This window comes from Poecilia formosa, unplaced genomic scaffold (assembly GCF_000485575.1).
Source record: "Poecilia formosa unplaced genomic scaffold, Poecilia_formosa-5.1.2 Scaffold177, whole genome shotgun sequence".
In the NCBI taxonomy this organism is placed as follows: Eukaryota; Metazoa; Chordata; class Actinopteri; order Cyprinodontiformes; family Poeciliidae; genus Poecilia; species Poecilia formosa.
The window spans coordinates 768,061-787,831 of NW_006800116.1; the positions used below are offsets into that span (position 1 = coordinate 768,061).

Sequence of the window (19,771 nt, forward strand, 5' to 3'; positions counted from 1 at the left end):
TATTTTCACTGTTTGACAGAAACATCAGCTGATGAACATTAAAGTTGCAGTTAACAGGCCTGATATCTTATATTTCCCCAACAGAGAAGAGGAAGAGATTAGCCATTATCTGTGCAAAAACGATAAAAAATATAAAACTTGTTCCTCCATGTGTAATAGCATTTAGTTTGTTATTCAATGTTATTTTAAATACAGAAATATGTGTATTGGGGCTCCAAGCAGCTGCTTAACTCGTATACTCCTAGAGCCGTATGGATGCATTTCTGTGTATCCAGGACTGAAGACACATGTCTGAGATCAAGCTTTAATCGACACTGGAGCAGATTGATGCTGCCTTGGGATCAGAAGATTGAACAGACACTGCTGAGTTTGCAGAACATTTTAGTATATATATATATATATGTATATATATATTTATTTATTTATTTTTTTCAAATAAGCAAAACAATTCAGCAAGCAAAAAAAACAACATTTTGATTTTGTAGATGGTATTTACAAAAATTCAAAAGCCTTCCACGGATCACGTAGAGAACAACTTTTGTACACTGTTGTCCAAATAAGGTAGTGATGGTGGTTAACATCTGGCTAAAAGTGTGAAGAAATGAAATTGTTTAAAAATTAGAAATATTGCTCATTCTGCTTATCCCTGTGTTCAAGCTCTTCACAAGAGCAACAAGTCATTTGGATGTGAGAGCAAAACATTTTGTTCATGTTATTAAAGTGGCAGTATTATATGCACTATAAATTAACTCTTACCTTGAGTTATTAATAAAAATCTATGTTAAATATGACTTAAAGAGTAATTAGTAATTTAACCCATTGATATTGGGTCTCTGTCTCTTTAAAACCTCCTCCTCTTTCTGAAAGTCCACCTTCAGAAAATCATCACAACATGGCTCCTCTATCAACCTTTTAACAATGTTTTCACCAGCTTTGCACTGAGACGTAGCTCATAATGAGCTCAGCAGATATGAAGTTCCACCAGGTGTTTGCTAATTGCTGCTGGCTAGTCGGAGGAGCAACAAGGAGGAGCTGCGACTCAAAGGCAGAGCCAGGTCCACCCAGGTGTTTTGCACAGCTGAATGGTTGCCATGGAGATTAAAGGGTTTCTTAAATACACATAAAAGAATCAAGGTTACACTACAGGTATGTTGTTGATAAGGGAATACGATTATAACATGGTGTAAAGCTCAAGGAAGTCAATTTTACAAAAATACTATCCCTTAAAGGAAAAGAAAAAGAAAATTAAACTTGCCTTTGGGTGCTTAGTGGATCCAAACCAAAGTCATCGCCTCCTTGATATCATCGCCAACGCCTAGTGTGGTCTTCAAAGGTACCAGGCTGTGGAATGAGAGAGGACACAAGATTCTAAGTCAAATGATTTAAATATTCCGTTATAAGTGTGGTTGGGTTCAAAAAACACCTCCAACATGGAACTCTTTGATTTTCCAGGGAATATAATCAAAAGTTTGTATCACTGCACATTCATTTTGTATGTTGTTTTTGTGAAACAACAGAGTATTGTTTGGTTTTAAATAATTCTTGAGCAGCAGCGTGCTACCTGCTGAGCCTGAACGCTGTGGAAGCTCAGCAGGAGAGATGTAAGCCCGTAATCAGGGAACGCTTATTTCTGTTCAGACGGTGAACAGCTTTCCAAACACGTGTCAAAGCAGAAACCTCTGCCCTGTCCTGCTGTCAAAGTAATAAAGTAAAACCAACAGAGAAGAAAAAAACTTTATCATAACAACTACTCACAAAAGTGCAGATACATAAATCCCAGTTGGATGCACACTTTTGAAAATTGCCACAGACTGAAGATCATGGGGCTTTGTCTGAACCACATCAGGCAGGAAAATGAAAAAAGGTTAAAGGAAGAAAATATGCCAGAGGAGGTGCAGAGGAGAAAAATGAGGGAGAGGAGAGAGAAAATGGAAAGAGATAGCATTTACAAAATAAAAAAGGGACACAGAAGGAGTGAGACGTGCTAGAGCGAAGCGGCTCTTTATTTACACTGCACGATTTATGGCGTCCTGCATATGCTGTGTGGCATGGGAGTCGTAGCCTCCTGGCCAGAGGAAGCAACATCATTTCAAGCTCGAGTGCCCGCTGCGCCTTCGAGTGCGCTGCCAAAAAAGCGTACGGCTGCAGAATATCAACGAAATCCCCTGACCTTTTCTCCAACACACCGCTGTGCACAGAAAGGCCGGCGCCTCTGTCGCTGAGGTGAGACGCTCAGACATGACCCCATGACGCTAGGTTTTATCAAAAAGAGAAAAAAGTAATGGTTTCATGTTTTTGGCTTTTTCCTAACAAGAACAACAACAAAATCTATCTTGTTGACCATTACTGTCATAAAAAGATAAAATATTTGCCTTTATGAAATATTTGCAAGCACAGAGCTTGCAAAAAGCAAGCTCTGCTCTGCTTTTTGCAATTTTCTTTTGCAATTATGACAAAAGAAAATTGTTGCTAAAGTCAGTTGAACATTTACTAATATTCATTTGATGAATAGCAGCATAATGAAAGGCAGCCCTTTTTTTAAATTTAGAATTATTCATTCTGAAAGTCATTAAGCTTTCAGCTTTCTGTTGGCTTGTTCAGTACTCATTTACTGGATTTAACATTATAAATGCCTGGTTATTATCAATCCATCACCAGAAATGTAGCTCACATGTATAATTTTTCATGTCCATTTTCCAACACCACTATAAAGGTTTTGTTGGTTATTTATGCCCAAAATGCAGCAGCTTTGGCTGTTTACCAGTTAGAACTCCACCTATTGTGTATCCATAAATTGGTTCAGATGGGTCTATAGTCCATACAAAATAAGTTGATCAAATGTTTTGCTCAAAATCATTCTTAGATAATGAGATTTCAGTCTGGTCAGTTCTGTCTATTTTAAGCTCCTTTCAGAATGAACCGCTTTAAGGTCGCTTGTCACTTTAAATCCAAATGAAACATAAAAATGACTGCAAACAGAAGTGCAATTACATTTTTGAAAAGCAAAGTGGGGCCTCCTGAACAATCAACAGGAAAGCAGCAAGTGGTTTCTGGATGGTAAGTCAACAACAAAACTCTTGTCTTTTCCAGCAGCCAAACGTGCTGGAACTCAGCTTAGGTTGCTAGGTGACAGTCTGTGGTTCACTGGGGTTGCTAAGTGATGGACTGAGCTTTGCTGTGTTTGTTTGGTGTTGAGTAGTGCCTGCTGATTTGTGANCTTTGGCTGTTTACCAGTTAGAACTCCACCTATTGTGTATCCATAAACTGGCTCAGATGGGTCTATAGTCCATACAAAATAAGTTGATTAAATGTTTTGCTCAAAATCATTCTTAGATAATGAGATTTCAGTCTGGTCAGTTCTGTCTATTTTAAGCTCCTTTCAGAATGAACCGCTTTAAGGTCGCTTGTCACTTTAAATCCAAATGATGCTGCTTCTGGCCACGCCCCCAAACTGAACAGCTACCCTCGCACATAAAAATGGCTGCAAACAGAAGTGCAATTACATTTTTGAAAAGCAAAGTGGGGCCTCCTGAACAATCAACAGGAAAGCAGCAAGTGGTTTCTGGATGGAAAGTCAACAACAAAACTCTTGTCTTTTCCAGCAGCTAAACGTGCTGGAACTCAGCCTGGGTTGCTAGGTGACAGTCTGTGGTTCACTGGGGTTGCTAAGTGATGGACTGAGCTTTGCTGTGTTTGTTTGGTGTTGAGTAGTGCCTGCTGATTTGTGACGTTACATTCTGAAAGTTTTTGAAATTACTCATTTTCCAAACACCAAAAACCAGATGCCAAAAACCATCTGGGTTGATTTTTTTAAGTGCTTGTGCTGTTTTTAGAAGCAGTAGAGCCAAATGGAAGAACAAAAGAACTTCAACATCTCCAGCAGTTTGTACTTGTACCAGAAGAGTCATACATGTCTTGTATAAGTGCCACCTAGTGGAATACCATGATCATACTCCTCTATCAACATCCCTAGCGCCATCATCAAGGACGTTTCTCCTCTGCTGTGGCTCAAAGATTTCTGAAAGTCATGCTTGGAGACTGCAAACAAAGTTAAGAGGCCGTAATAACAGCATTACATCTCTCACTGCCAGCACAAACACAAGCATGTGACAGCTCCTTGGAAGCCGAGCTGGCAGATCCTGCTCCATGTTCAGGGTGAGCTCGAGGTTCACCGAGAAGGTTTCAACCGTAACCAAGATTAATGCCAGAACCCACGGGAAGGGTTCCACAGTGTTGGCAGCTCACTTGCAGCTCACTAAGGAAGTCCTGTTGGAGCTATTGATGTTGATCCAAGTTGATAAAAAAGAGAGATTTTTTTTATCGAGAGTAGCAATTATCCCGTTTTTCATAATCCACCTTCTGCTGCTGGATTGATTGTGCAGGGTTAAAATAGGAGCATTCACTGCAATGACAGGGTACTCAGTCTAACCAGATTTTCAGACAAAAATTAGAGGCAGGACAGAAATTTGTTGCTAAAAAAAATTGATTTAATGGTTGTAGAAGGGGAAGGAGGATAGCAGAGAGTCAGCCAATGCAATTTGGGAGGAGGAAATTAGGAAGAACGATGAGATACCTCAAAATGAAAAGGAACCCTCCTCTGCACTCATTTTATTGCTTGTTGCAAGGAAAGCTCTCCCTGCCAAATAACTGTAAATTTTAATGCAAAACAGAAATGATAAAAAGCTGTAAAAAAATAATAAAAAAAATCAGAGTTGAACATATCAAGTTGTAATTCATGCTACAGTCTTCTGGTGGAAATTGAAATGCTAGAAGTTTCTAATAAGTCCCCTCTCTCTCTGTCGTCGCCTCTGAACGAGTCTGTTCAGGTAGGCTGAAGTGAAATAGCTGAGTGCAGCGAGAAATATGACTGCAGCCGAGAATGAAGGAAAGGAGAATGGAACAAGGGAAATCGGATCAGAAAGACGGAGCATGACTTTAAGGAACGGAGAGAAGTCTGCAGCAACAAAAAAGGGAAAAGCTTGAGAAGAAAGACATCAAACCGATGAGGACGACATTTTTTTCCTCTAAAGAAAAGCTGTGGAAAATTACAAGTTTCATCTGCTTCAATGTTTCTTTTTGATACATCAAGAGTGCTGCAAACGGAAACTTTGCAAAAGAAGAATTTTTCCCTTAAAGTAAGTGGAGCAGAACTACTACTACCTACCGATTTATATATTTCATTCATGGATGGCCCATATTCAGCGATGAAGTGAGCTCAGTTTCAGGCAATGTCTTCCATACAAAAATTAAATACTTATAGTTAGATGCCCAGAGATGAACTGAAGTCAAACTCTACATAAAAATAGGTCATCACACCCCATGGTATGATTTCAAGAGTAGACTGTAGCTAAGCAAGTTGCCACTTCGGTACACTTGCTAGTACCAGGTTGGACTTCTTTTTACCTTCAGAACTGCCTTAATGCTGCATTGCATAGGTTTGCTCCACATTGACAAGAAGGGATCTATAATGAGAAATCCCTCAATACTGAGTTGTGATTGTTGTGGAGGCCACTGGTCTACAGTGAACTCACTGTAAATATAAACTAAACGCATTTAAAAAAGAATTAGGATGCCTTCATCCCAACCCTGTTTAGTTTGTTTTAATCAAACTCTAGTCCATTTGCTAGTAAAGTCCTGTTCATTGGGGGAAATGTGAATGCACAATCGAATTCTGATGCAGATCAAAAAGTAAACTTTGGTCCACCTAACCCTGGTCTTGGTTTGTTGTAGTTAACTCTGGTGCAGTTTGAATATATATGGTGGTACAAACAGACCGGAGATCACTCCAAAAGCAGGAAGCAGACTATAGCGCAGGGCATTCTGGGTAAATACAACCAAAACTAACGTGTGTCTTGCACTAGTGTGAGAAGTGGCTTGTGGACTTTTCCCAAAAACAAAAGAGAAATCCTACAAGCCCTAAAATCTTATGCCACTTCAGTTTTGTTTCAATTTTACAAAGAAGGACCTTCCTTCGTTGGTTCTTAGTACAGCTATACCACAGACGAGGAGAAAGAACAGATTTTTCAAAGGGTTTTAATGAAAATGTAACAAATGTTGCAATTTTAGTCACCAATAGTCTACTGGACTGTCTGATGCAAAACATCCCCAGTTTTTATTCTTTTTTACTTAACAGTTATCTTTTAGATAATTTAATATTTAATGTACTATTTATCAGCTTAAGACTGAATTATATTATTAAATTAAAACATAGATAATTTACAAATATTTTTGTAGAGCATATCCAAAATATTCAAAAACAAAATGCAGCTGGGAAGTTGAAATATTTACCCACAATGCTACTTGTTACGCTACCGTCTGGCGTTTGTCAAGTAGCTTCTGTGGTAGTGCTAAGACAGTTTCATCTGTGTGTATAAATAATAAAGATGTTTATACTATTAAAATTGGCAATTAGAAACATTTTTAGAGAAGGCTTGCAGTATTTGTGGATTTCAGTTATTCACAGGGGCCCACAGTAAAAAGTTTCACAGTTTTAGTGGCCATTAGGGCAAAAAGACATGTTGCTTTTGCATGAGGAATATGATTCACTGTATTTATTCTGTTTAATCACAGTTGCCCACCAGATACTTCACAAAAATGTTGAAAATATAGTAAAAAAAACAGAAAAAACTTTAAGTTTAGGGAACAGGTTGTTTTTCCACCTGGTCTAAATGAGATTTAAAATGTAAAAGCTTCTAGCTACTATGCTAAACTACAATGTGCAGATGTAATCCAGGCAAGCAGCAGGATAAGTACATCAATGACCTGTCCCAGGACTCCCACAGCCAGTCTTTGTTCAAGCCCTGATGTTGTGATTTCTACCAGTGACAGTGTGTGGACTTGTCATGGTCCCAACAGGGTCTCGGTTACTGGTTTTTACAGGATTGCACGCTGCACCGGCGGTCCCACAGAATGGCGTGCCGTCACAAGGAGCCAGGTGCAATAATCCACTTTCACTGAGCCCCCATTGTGTTAAAGCATATAAAAGCCCCTTTTACAGTGTGTCGCCAAGGCGAAGCCCCCTCTGCTTCCATTTTTACTCACAAACAGGAAATTACAGCTGCGGCTCTGCAGCTGCGGATGATGACAAAATCTGTTCATTTTCTGATAAAAGCAACAAGGAACCAGACAAACACTCTGGCTTCAGCAGGTCAGTCAGTCTTTGGTTTGCATCTGGGCTTGATAGAAATCACATATTCATCAAGGGCTGAAGCCAAAACACCTTAAAGCTGTTCTCACATATCCATTTCACCCAACTGTAGATTCTTTTTGGTGCTTCATTCCACCTGTGAATCTGAACAATGGGATCATACGGCGATCAGACTGTCTCTGCTAACACGGATCAAGATTAATGTCTCAGTAACACGCACTGAAATGTGCTACCGGCTGTTTACAAATGTTCCCCATTCCACGTTTGACTCTGAACCGAACAATTTGTCACAAACCAATATGCTGAGGATTACCCAGAGAGCGCACGGCTGATTTCCGACAGGAAGGAAAAGAAAAAAGGCAAATATTTGTGTGGCGCTTGTGTGTAATAAATCTGAAGGAGATTGCATTGTCACCAGCTGTATTAGATTCAAATATGGTTAGACACCATTAACATTAATGTCCATCAGATGCTAAATATGTTTTCCTCCTCATGATCCGAACCAGTGGGATTAAATTATTCATTATGTCTGTATAGGGAGTGTTAAGAGGACTGCTTCATTGGTTTGATAATAAAAAATGGGATAAAAAAATGGGATAAAAATAACAGCAAACATGGATTTTCTTTGTCACCGATTATAGTCTATATACCAAGTATCCTGCTGACACTGCAAAAACACCAAATCTTACCAGGGATTCTTGTAAATATTTTAGTACACTAAGGACAAAACTAACTTAAAAGTGAATTTTCAGCAAGATGTAGGAGCTTATTTTAATTCAATAATTGCTTAATACTGTTAAAAATGTACTTGTTCCACAGGCAGAATGTTTGTTTCACTTATACCATGGGAAAAATGTCTAGTTATAAGTGAAATAATCTGCCAGTGGAACAAGTACATTTTGATCAATGTTAAGTGTTATTAATTCTTCAAGTACTTCAATGACTCATGTCTATGCTTTTATTTTGAAGTGATTCCCTTTATTGGAAGGAGGTTTGTTCCGTTTATTTCTTCTTCTTGACGTTCAGTTGATCTGTTTGTTGTTTACTGTTGAGACTGGTGCCGCAGTCATTGACGATGTAAGTTGTGGTGTTAGTCATGTGTCATGAATAGGTGGATGTTGGTTGTCACTTCTGACAGCACTTATTTAGTTACAAGTGTGTTCTATAGTTTATGAATGTTTGTTTTGCTCTTAATGGTTGGAATTTAGTGTTGAAACTATCTTTGTATTTGGCTGTTGGTCTTGAGATTTGGGCAGTTGGAAATAGACTGATTCCAGGTGTTGTTCTGCATCATTCAAATTTAAACAGTGCTTTAGAAAGGAATTAATGCTGATATTTAAAGTTTGTTTGCTCACTGATGTTAATTTTAAATGGTAATTTGAATCTGTATTATTATTGTATTTTCAGAAACTGCTTCAATTTATTTGCACCGTCCTGTCAGTAATTCTTCAGTAAACCATTTAAACACCCTGATGACCAGCCTGCTTTCTGACCGAAGCCCTATCGTGATCAGTTAAGAAAATCCAGCAACAGAGGTCAAATCCTCAACATTAAGGAATTATTGACCTAAAACAAGCACCTATTTCCTGCTAAAAAGTTACTTGTAAGTTAGTTCTGTCATTTTTCAAGTGTATTAAGATATTTGCACTAGAGACTTAAATACACTTAGTGATATTTTGTGTTTTTGTACTGTAGCATTGCTCCAGGAGGAACTGGAAAACACAAGGTGACACCTTGTTATTTTTAACCTTCTGTAAAGTCTCAAAGATATCCATATTTCATTGGAATGCATATCCGTACCTTCTTCCACCTGGGTCCTGAAACCCAGATGTGTCACACACTCCAGGTCATTTGGGGGGATCCCAAGATGCAACCAGGACAGACAGGATAAATAACCCCTCCAGGAGTTCTGGGTCTTCCCCTGGGTCTCCTCCCTGTGGGACCGGCTGGCAGGGAGGAGCCCAGGAGGCAGACTGGTCAGATAGAGGGGAGGGAGCTCAATTATTTCTAAGGCTGAGTCTGACTCAAAGTATAAAACATAAATACTTTAAAATTACTGATTACAGACAGGTTATGATGAAACCATTTTTCCAAGGGAAACTTTGGTGTAAAAATAATCTTAGCATCAAGATGGAGTCCAAGGCAAAGCCATTAAAAGTTTTTATTATTATTATTATTATTTTTTTTATGTTACTTAACATTAAAAATGTTAAATAACTCATGTTTTCACCTGATAGTCCAACAGACTTGATTTGATTGGGGCCTTAAATTGCCACATTTGTTGCATTTTTTTCACACACACTGCACTATCAAACCAATCAAACCCTTTGACAAACATGTTCACCTCCTCACCACAGGTGGCGCTGCACCAAGAACCACTGAAAAACAACACTGAAGAAAACTTCCTTCTTCATGAAAAGTTAAAATGCCAAAGAGCAGAGGTAACAAAGACTGTAGACATTAGTTTCTGCAGCAGTGCAAAGACGGTTTCAAAATTGTGCATTTATGCAAATTAGGGAATATAAATGTTTGAACTGTTGAGCGTTTTTTAGAGAGAGTGAAGTATTTGTGTATTTTAGCTATTTCTGGGTGGTCATGGTGTATAACCAGAATCCATTATATTAATAGAAAACTTAACGTCTTTATAGGAATGAAACACTTTTCAAGCTTCACTTATGTTGTTATGAATTCAAAAGAAAATATTTTAAAAAGTAAAAGGTCAAAATGAGGAAGGAGGCTTTGTTCATAAAAAATAAACAAAAAACACAGGTTGTAAAAACCTTTTAAAAGAATCCTCTGAGTTTTGTAGACATGATTAGCCAAAACTAATATAATATAGATAATGTACTAATATACTTTCAGTTGTATTTGTGGTGATTTCTTTCATTTCTTCTACAAGTTGAAGTACTGACTAAAATAACTAACAATTGAAGTTTAAATAGTGACACATTGTCTCTTTGATGCCCCCTGCAGGTCCAGCTGTCTAACAGCATCATTATTCAAATTCTGCAGATGGCTTGCAAGTTGGGACAGTCAACATACATAGAAGTCTCACATATTTTTTTAGTGTCAAGAAAGAGTTAGGATGGTAAACTAAATCTGACTTTATTACATTTATCTTAATTATATGAATAGAACTCAAAAGTCAAACTGGCTGTCTTTAGTGTGAATTTCATTCATATTTCAGTCCATCAGCTCTTTGTTGAACTAAAAACTTGACAAACCTGAAGGTTTGTTCCTGCTCCTCGGAGCAGGATGGCTTTTGATCTGAGCATCTGAGCTCAAATGAATGAAACGCAGTTTAGCAATTACAGGAAAACTTTGTGCCAGCTCGCTGGCTTCTCCTCTCCTCAGATTGGAAAAGATTTTATTGATCCAACACCACAAAGCAAACAGAACAGGAAAGCCTGCAAACATGAGCCTAACTCACTGACGTCTCAGCTGACTGACTGCTTTTCCTACAACCAAACTGTTTATTTCTTCGACAGCGGGACTCGAATGATGAATAACGTTCGCCAGCTTTAAAATATGTGGATGAATATGTTTCATTTTACTTTATTGCATAACGAATCACCGGAGCATAAAGGGATTTAAAGTAAAAAAAAGGGATTTAGGATTTTTGTTATTTTGTTGGTAGTGACATTTTGGAATAATTTCAGCACAGCCTAATAATCCTGTTTGTCATGTACCACTCAGGGATGGCTTCATTCCCATGCTGAGAGTTTTTCAAAGGTCATTTCGTCTCTGCTACCCACAGTGCTGCTCCACAGCCGACTCGTATGATTTTTTTCATGATTAAAGCATGTCAAGCACCAACATGTAGGGAAATAAATCTTTTCATCACATCTTTTTAATTAACTATTTTGATGACACCTTCCTTTATTCTCCCACTTATATCTTAATAATGGAGTGTATTTTATTATTTATTTGTAGATGGAAAACACCTAAATAAATTCTCATTCTGAGCAGTTGCAGAATGAGGAAGATGAAGCCCAGCTGTTCTGTTTAGCAGAGCAATGTTGCTTCTGCTAGAATTCTCAGAAAATATTTGAACGTAGCCAAGGGCGACTCTGTGCACCTGTGGATTAAAGCCCCCATGAAGCCGTTAAGACCTAATCGCTGTCAGAGGATCAGCAGCTGCATGAAAGTGGTCAAATAATACGTTTTGTGTTGCAAGATGCTGGAACCATAGCAGTGTAGACTGAGATTTTTCTATGCGGATCTAAATATGAGCCTTTTTTGAGATGCAAGAGTAAAACCGTTTTCCTAAACACTGAAAACTCAAAATTTATTAACAGCTGATATGGCAAAAACAGGATTGTACGGTAAAACAAGTAGGAAATATAATAAGCTGAAAGTTCTGCAATATGACTGCAAATTAAATAATGTTTTGCGCCTTTTTCAGCCTCATTATTTACATTAATCAATAAAAACAAGATAAAAAATTACCTGTCCAGCATAGGCACCATACTCAGATCCATACACTGAGGGCTTAAAATCTGGGTGTAGTGATGGAGTCAGACCTGAACCTTCAGGTCACATAAAGACAGTTACAAAGTCGGCCTTCTATCACCTGAAGAACATTTCCAGAATAAAAAGACTGATGACTCAGCAAGATCTAAAGCAACTCATCCATGTGTTTATCTTATCAGCCAGTAGAGGCTTGAAAAATACTAAATCTGTGTTTGAAAAGAACTAGATGGCCCTTTTTGTCCAGTGGGGATACTTTCACCATTTCTATATAAAACATTAACAAGAAAATCTTTGTACAAAAACATTCGGATCCGATACCGGCTCTACAAAAACAGAAATAATGTCCATTGATGGAGAAAATACAGGACCTAAACAGAGGCTGTTTGTAAAAAACAACACTTCAGCTGTGTGGAAACTTAAACTTCACCAGTTTTGTAACATAAAAATAAAATTGATTACATCTCAAGGGTTTCCAGATCCTGAATGATGTCTGCTTCTGTATTAAGTCTCCTAAATGTCCAGAGATCACGTTTGATCTTTGGTTCTATTAATCTCCATATAGTGTAATAATTAACAAGGTCACTGTATGAAGTGAGCAGAGTTTCTTTACCTTTATAGTTGAAGTCTGTATGGAGTTTGAAGCTGAAGATCTGTTCTCATTAGCAACTGAAGGTTTAAAGCTGAGGAAGGGTCACCTTGGCTGTGTCCGGAGTGACATCATAGGAGGAGGGTTTTATTTCCACCAACTCTTTAGTATTACATGACTGCCATCAAAACAAGACTTTACTGTGATCTGACATCATGTCCAGCTTTATCCATGTCATTATTCATGTCATGTCTGATTGCGTGAATATAAATGTGTGAATATAAATATAATGTTGGATGATTGGTTAAAACAAAAGATTAGACTTGGTAATGCTGATTGTGATAACAGCAGGTTTCACCATTTTATTTTTAGTGGAATTTATCATTGTTTTTACACCTTTTCAACTGTGTTCAGACTTGTAACTCGGAATGATAATGGTATAAGATTAATATAAGTCTTATAAATATGATAAATATGTAATAAGCTGTTGAAACTTCATAAACTAATAAAAGGTTATAAGGCAGGTGAAAGGTATTTTTCCTGAACTGTCTTTTGCAATGTGCTGGTCACTTCTAGGTCTCTAGGCCTTAAATAACACACAATGACTAACAGTTGTCTATAAAGTTTTTACAGCTACTTTAATACGTGGTTAATTGACTATTTAGTCACTTATGAGAGTACTCTTGTTGTAAAGGGGAACCACTCTAATTAATCCCATGTTTGAAATTGAGAAATACGGTGGAGTTTATAGAGACCCTCTTTAGAAATGCTTATAACTGCATGTTGTATTAATTCAAAAACTAAATGTACCGTGTTATGCTCTGATACACACAATAGAAATCATTTTAAAACTACCACAGAAGCTAACATCTGCAGTCTTCCTTATCTCCACTCTTGGGGGTTCATCCAATCAGTGCCAAGGAAACTGAATGGCGCTCCTGGATTGGCTACTTTTCAAACGCCAGCGTGTAAAGTAACATTGCTTCTAAGTACTTCAGTTTCCCAGACTGCATTTCGTTTGAGTACTTTAGATATGCTCTATGAAAACATACGCAACTTCTCAGATTTTTGTGACAGAGCAAATTTAGTCATGTTCCACCAAAAAATACACAAATACTGATCCTGTGTGTACAAAAGTATGAGGAAAATAAGGGAACACGGGACAGCCGAGTTGTCCTGGATGGATTATGAAGCACTGCAGGAGATTGTAAAGCATTAAATACAGGGCTCAGAGAGTTCTCAGCTAAAGTTTGAGATCACAAAGTGAAGCTGTATGTGGCAAATTATCCAGTGAATTATCTAGTAGCAAGAAACTCTAACAAACCAGTACACTATGGAGGGATTTAAAAGCGTTCAGGGTTAATGATGCTAGTCAGCATGTAGCTGAGGAAGATTGTTTACTTCAATTCCAAACACTAACAGTTTCAGAGCATTGAAACATCTGTAACTTTTACTCCAGTTCTGACCAGCATTGTTATTCCTATGCTTACAAGCATGCATCAGCAACCTCCTCCAAATAATTGCCATTTAAGTACTAGTCATGCAGAGGTCACTTCAAGTTAATTTTATATATGTAGTGGCTGAAAATGAAGCTGAATTAATGATAGACAACTTCACATCAGCCAAACAGGCTTTCACTCATGTTGCTCATTTAACTTTTGTACTTTAACAAGTCTCAGGGATCTTCCAGTTGTTCAGAATCCGATTCATAATCAGAATGCTTCACCATATAGACATCTCCCTTCATTTTTCTACCACAGATTGGTCAATAACAAGCTTCTTCACAATTGATGGAAAGCCTTTTAGGATATTTGCTCCTTTGCATCAGGGTTAATTTGGAGGAAAAAAGAGTTCTGAACTAAAATCCATTAAATTGTAATCATAACATAGCAATAGATCAAGGTCTTCATCCAATCCAGTGAAAATTGAAAATATACTACAATTCAGATTCTGAAAATGCCAAAACACTGGATATTTCATCACAATTTTTACTTGTGTTTAGAGATTTTTACCCAGTGCATCTGTAGACTTGCACAATCTTTAAAACAGTTCAAAGATTCAATAAATAATTATATATGCACCTCCGACTATCGTCTTTATACATCTCACATTTATTCTGTGCATAAAATGATCCAGGTCTGTAGACATCTACGTGTGATCACATTACTAGGCCTGCATGTTAATGTGTGAATATAATGTAACTGTGTCAAATTATGCATGCAAACATATTCCTGCTCCTCACGGACTCCTCAGAATTACATAACTGTCATCCAGATAATAAAGGTTTCACTGTTGCTCCAATCTAGAAATAATAAGAAATGTTTCTCCTTAAAAATCCTGATTTCATTATTTTCTAATCAAAAAACCCATCAAAATTACAGAATGTTTTTGATTTAGGCAAAAAAAAAAAAGAAAAAAAAGAAAAAAATGCACCTTTAGTCAATTTACAGCATCCGCAAGGTGAGAACAGCTGCAAGACAAAGGATGAATAAACTGTTTTAACTTGCATGCCATAGCTTTACCATGAACCCCAGCACCTCCAGACACGTCATTCACAGTCATTGTGCGTCTCCAACTGTCAGACAAAGAGAAATCTTTACCAGCTCAGGCAGAAAGGAAGTAACTTTTGACTTTAGAATGAAATGAGCCAAGCATGCCACAGTTTCCTCAACATAAAGCAATCAGCTGAACACGCTCAGGGTTAACGAACCTTCACTGAGCTGGATTACAGTTTGATTACAGCTGCAGCAAGGCTTGAGAGGTAAATTATTGATTATTCTATTTTAAAATATTTTCAAAAAAAAAAGTACCAGCTGTCAATTTTTTTTTGTGCTGATCTATATTTAAATATGTAAAAAAAATGAATATCATTATTGCAGCAGCAAGTTAATAATTTAAGGTAGAGAAAATGATGGACAATAACCATGTCAATAACCAGTCTCTTAAATTAAATAAAGAGAACCAACTGCCTGAGGCTCAAATAGATTTTAGCATGTTTAATTTTGTGGCCTTTTTACTTTTATTCAATACACTTTTTAAAGGGGGGGATTATGAAGCAATTGCATGTGGTTTAAAATTTCCACAGCAGTGAGTATGAAAATATTGCTAATTACTTGACAGACTACTGCTTTATGTTATTTGGAAATTAAATCCCGTATGGGGTTCCTCAAGGCTTCATCCTCAGGTCACTTTTAATTTATACACAGCAGTTTGTGTTTGCTTCTGCTTAGTACAGTGTTGGTGTAATGCTTTAGTGCTAGCTAAACTAATGTTTATGGTTAGTGATTTGGGGTTGGCACAACTAACTTCTCAGTTAAAGGTAGTTTTCAGGAGGCAGAATATTTAAATTATGACATTTTTATTGTTATACCCCCCAAAATTAAATTCCATTAAAAGAAAAGTTTTCTTCAGTATTGGTTATTCTGATAACTATGAGATTCCTAATATTTTGCTATAAATATCTTTTAATGCAAAGTTATCAGACAAAAGTCGAGCCCTTTTTTTTTTTTTTTTTTTTACAGATTTATATAAATATGTTCTTCAGGCTACTATAATTTGTCCCCTAAATAATTGTCAGTCTCTTCTTCAACCCAATAAATGAATAAATCGTATTCCAGAAGTAAAGCTTTATTTTTCTAAGCTCCATGTATTATGTACAGAAGAGCCCTTTTATGTTTGAATATTGCAATAGTATTGTTCAACCTGCGTATGAGCAGTGTCTGAGTCGATGAGGGTTAAATGAGTTTCCATTTCAGCACATCAAAACCAGCAGACTTCAAAGAGTCCAACACACAGAAAAGATTAAACTTATCAGACACACCAGTTCTTATCTGGGGTGCCTGCAGGAACCTTATCTCCTATCTTGTAATCTCTCATATTTCATAGCAGAAAAACACTGCTGCTGGTTTCTCATCTAACAATGTTAGATGAGAAACCAGCAGCTAACCACAACAGTGACTCAGCACCTTAAAACTGTGTCAGCATGATAATTAAGGATTCAAATGTATATTCTAGTGAATGTGTAATTCCACACACGTTTATATATAAAAAAAAGTTTTCGTTTTTTTGACTTTATGCAATTTCCCAGTTATCTGAGAAGCTGAATTTTGGATTTCTGTTCATAATAATCATAAATAATACAATGAATGATTATTCTGTCTGGTATCAGTCTATATAATACAGATGATTCACTTCCTCTATTGAATTATTGAAGTAAATGTCTCTTTTTTTTAATTACATAATACTGCGAAGCACCTGTATATGAACAGAGACAGAAACTGTACAATAACTGAGGCCAAACTCAAAGACAAACGACCGCAGAGACATGAATCCACAGTGTTGCAGAAAGTTAAACTGCTTGTTCCACTACTGAGTCATAAATACTACATCATGACCCACCTGTCTACCTCCAGCCGCTGGGCAGTGTGTATCCTGCAGCATCATCAGATCAACTTTTGTATCCCCCAAAAAGGAGCAAAATACAAAATGGGATTTGTAGTAGAAGGTCAAGAGGGAGCTGGGCAGCCAGCAGACCTGATGTCAGCAGGTTTTATACTTCCTATTCTAAGCGGTGATGAATGGTGGCACCAGAACTGGCTCAAAGTTAATGCTGGGCAGGATGTAGGTTATATTGACTAAACTTTATGTGCTATTAGGCTTTGTAGCAAAGATCCCAAAGGATTCCTAGAAACTACCCAACTGGGGGCTTTACATAAAGTGTTTGTTGAGTCAGTCGTATTTCAGGTAAAGTGTTTTCACAGGTGGAATCTACAAACAGCAACTAACAGACATAATTTGTCCAAGAAAATCCAGAACGAGAATTCAAACAGACGAAAAGCTAAAGAAACTGAACAGGTTTGGGTTCTACCAACAGAGACCGCGTAGAACTGGAACGGGTTCAGACAATCAATCAATCAATCAATCAATCAATCAATCAATCAATCAATCAATCAATCAATCAATCAATCAATCAATCACAACTTGATGAAGCCAATAGGATCACATCATCCACGCCTAGAAATTCTGTCCATGAAAGTATGAACAGAATTGGTGACAAAGGGCAGCCTTGGCGGAGTCCAACTCTCACCGGAAATGAGCCCGACTTACTGTCGGCAATGCGGACCAGACTCTGACACTGGTCATACAGGGACCTGACAGCCTGTATCAAAGGGCCCGGTACCCCATACTCCCGGAGAACCCCCCACAAAGCCCCCCTAGGGACATGGTCGAACGCCTTCTCCAAGTCCACAAAACACATGTAGACTGGTTGGGCGAACTCCCATGCACCCTCCAGTTCCCTGCTGAGGGTGTAGAGCTGGTCCAGTGTTCCACAACCAGGACGAAAACCACACTGCTCTTCCTTAATCCGAGGTTTGACTATATGACGGACCCTCCTCTCCAGGACCCATGAACAGGGAGGCTTAAGAGTGTGACCCCCCTGTAATTGGAGCACACCCTCTGGTCCCTCTTTTTGAACAGGGGGACCACCACCCCAGTCTGCCAATCCAGGGGAACTGCCCCCGATGTCCATGCGATATTGCAGAGTCGCGTGAGCCAACACAACCCTACAACATCCAGAGCCTTAAGGAACTCCGGGCGGATCTCATCCACCCCCGGGGCCCTGCCACCGGGGAGCTTTTTGACCACCTTGGTGACCTCGTCCACAGAGATTGGAGAGCCCAACCCAAAGTCCCCAGGCTCAGCTTCCTCAACAGAAGGCATGTTGGTGGGATTGAGGAGGTCTTCGAAGTATTCCGCCCACAGGCCCACAATGTCCCGAGTTGAGGTCAGCAGCACACCATCCCCACTATAAACAGTGTTGGTCTGCACTGCTTCCCCCTCCTGAGCCGCTGGATGGTGGACCAGAATCCGTACGGAAGTCTTTTTCCATGGCCTCTCCAAACTCCTCCCACGCCCGAGTTTTTGCCTCAGTGACCACCTGAGCCGCATGCCGCTTTGCCTGCTGGTACCCATTGGCTGCTTCTGGAATCCCACAGGCCAAAAAGGCCCGATAGGACTCCTTCTTCAGCTTGACAGCATCCCTCACCGAAGGTGTCCACCAACGGGTTCGAGGGTTACCGCCGTGACAGGCACCAACAACCTTGTGGCCACAGCTCTGATAAGCCACCTCGGTAATGGGGGCACCCCACCACCGGAGCCAACTCACCACCTGGTAGTGGTCATTGGACAGCTCCGCACCTCTCTTCACCCGAGTGTCCAAGACATACGGCCGCAGATCCGATGAAACGATGGCAAAATCGATCATCGAACTGCGGCCTAGGGTGTCCTGGTGCCAAGTGCACATATGGACACCCTTATGCCTGAACACGGTGTTCGTGATGAACAATCCGTGACGAGCACAGAAGTCCAACAACAGAACACCATTCGAGTTCAGATCGGGGGGGCCGTTCCTCCCAACCACGCCCCTCCAGGTCTCACTGTCATTGCCCACGTGAGCGTTGAAGTCCCCCAGCAGAACAAGGGAGTCCCCAGGAGGGGCACTCTCCAGTACCCCCTCTAAAGACTCCAAGAAGGATGGGTAATCTGAACTGCTATTTGGCCCGTAAGCACAGACAACAGTCAGAACCCGTCCCCCCACCCGTAGGAGGAGGGAGGCTACCCTCTCGTTCACCAGGGTAAACCCCAACATATAGGCGTCAAGATGGGGGCCAACAAGTATGCCCACTCCTCCCTGGCACCTCTCACCGTGGGCAACTCCAGAGTGGAAGTACGTCCAGCCCCTCTCAAGGAGACTGGTTCCAGAACCAGAGCCATGCGTCGAGGTGAGGCCGACTATTTCTAGCCGGAACCTCTCAGCCTCGCACACTAGCTCCGGTTACTTCCCCACCAGAGAGGTGATGTTCCACGTCCCAAGAGCCAGCTTCTGCAGCCGAGGATTGGACTCCCAGGGTCCCCTCCCTCGGCTGCCTCCTGTAACACACAGCACCCGACCCCTTTGGCCCCTCCGACAGGTGGTGAGCCCATTGGAAGGGGGACCCACGTCTCCTCTTCGGGCTGAGCCCGGCCGGGCTCTGAGGGTAAAAAGCCAGGTCACCAGGCGCTCGCCATCATGCCCCTCGCTCCAGAGGGGGGCCCTGGTGACCCGCGTCCGGGCGAGGGAACACCAGATCCAAAGTTGTTTTCCGTCATAAGGGGTCTTCAGGCTGCACTTTGTCTGATTCCTCACCTAGAACCTGTCTGCCGTGGGTGACCCTACCAGGGGCACAAAGCCCCAGACACCATAGCTCCTAGGATCACTGGGACACTCAAACCCCTGCACTACGATAAGGTGGCAGCCCAAGGAGAGGAGAATAAAGTTGTACAAGAATAAATCTGAAATAATGAGGGCGTGTACACCTTTGCAAGTGTCTTCAGGATATGGGATAGTTTTAAACATACATATTGCCGATGTTTGGCATTTCTGTTTATAGAACTTGCAGATATCTCCGTCTGTCTAAGGTTATAAATTGCTGTAATTCCTGGAACTTTTCACCTGAGTCCGATTAGAGATCACTAATATAATTTGAAGTTTGGGCATGGAACAGCTCAAGATAAGAATAAATGAC

General features: G+C 39.7%; 2 long non-coding RNA genes across 2 annotated transcripts in view; both read right to left on the minus strand.

Moving 5' to 3' along the window:
* Positions 1–926: 926 nt before the first annotated feature.
* LOC107837799 (uncharacterized) overlaps positions 927–19,771 on the minus strand; it is a 62,187-nt gene continuing 43,342 nt past the window's right edge. The window contains exon 2 of the long non-coding RNA XR_001663842.1: positions 927–1,341. This is a non-coding gene — a long non-coding RNA (uncharacterized LOC107837799). The remainder of the gene's footprint in view (positions 1,342–19,771) is intronic.
* On the minus strand, positions 9,337–19,442 carry LOC107837800 (uncharacterized). The gene is made up of 3 exons (XR_001663843.1): positions 19,432–19,442; positions 12,753–12,755; positions 9,337–9,538 (listed from the first exon to the last, which is right to left on the minus strand). It is a non-coding gene; the product is annotated as an uncharacterized LOC107837800 (long non-coding RNA).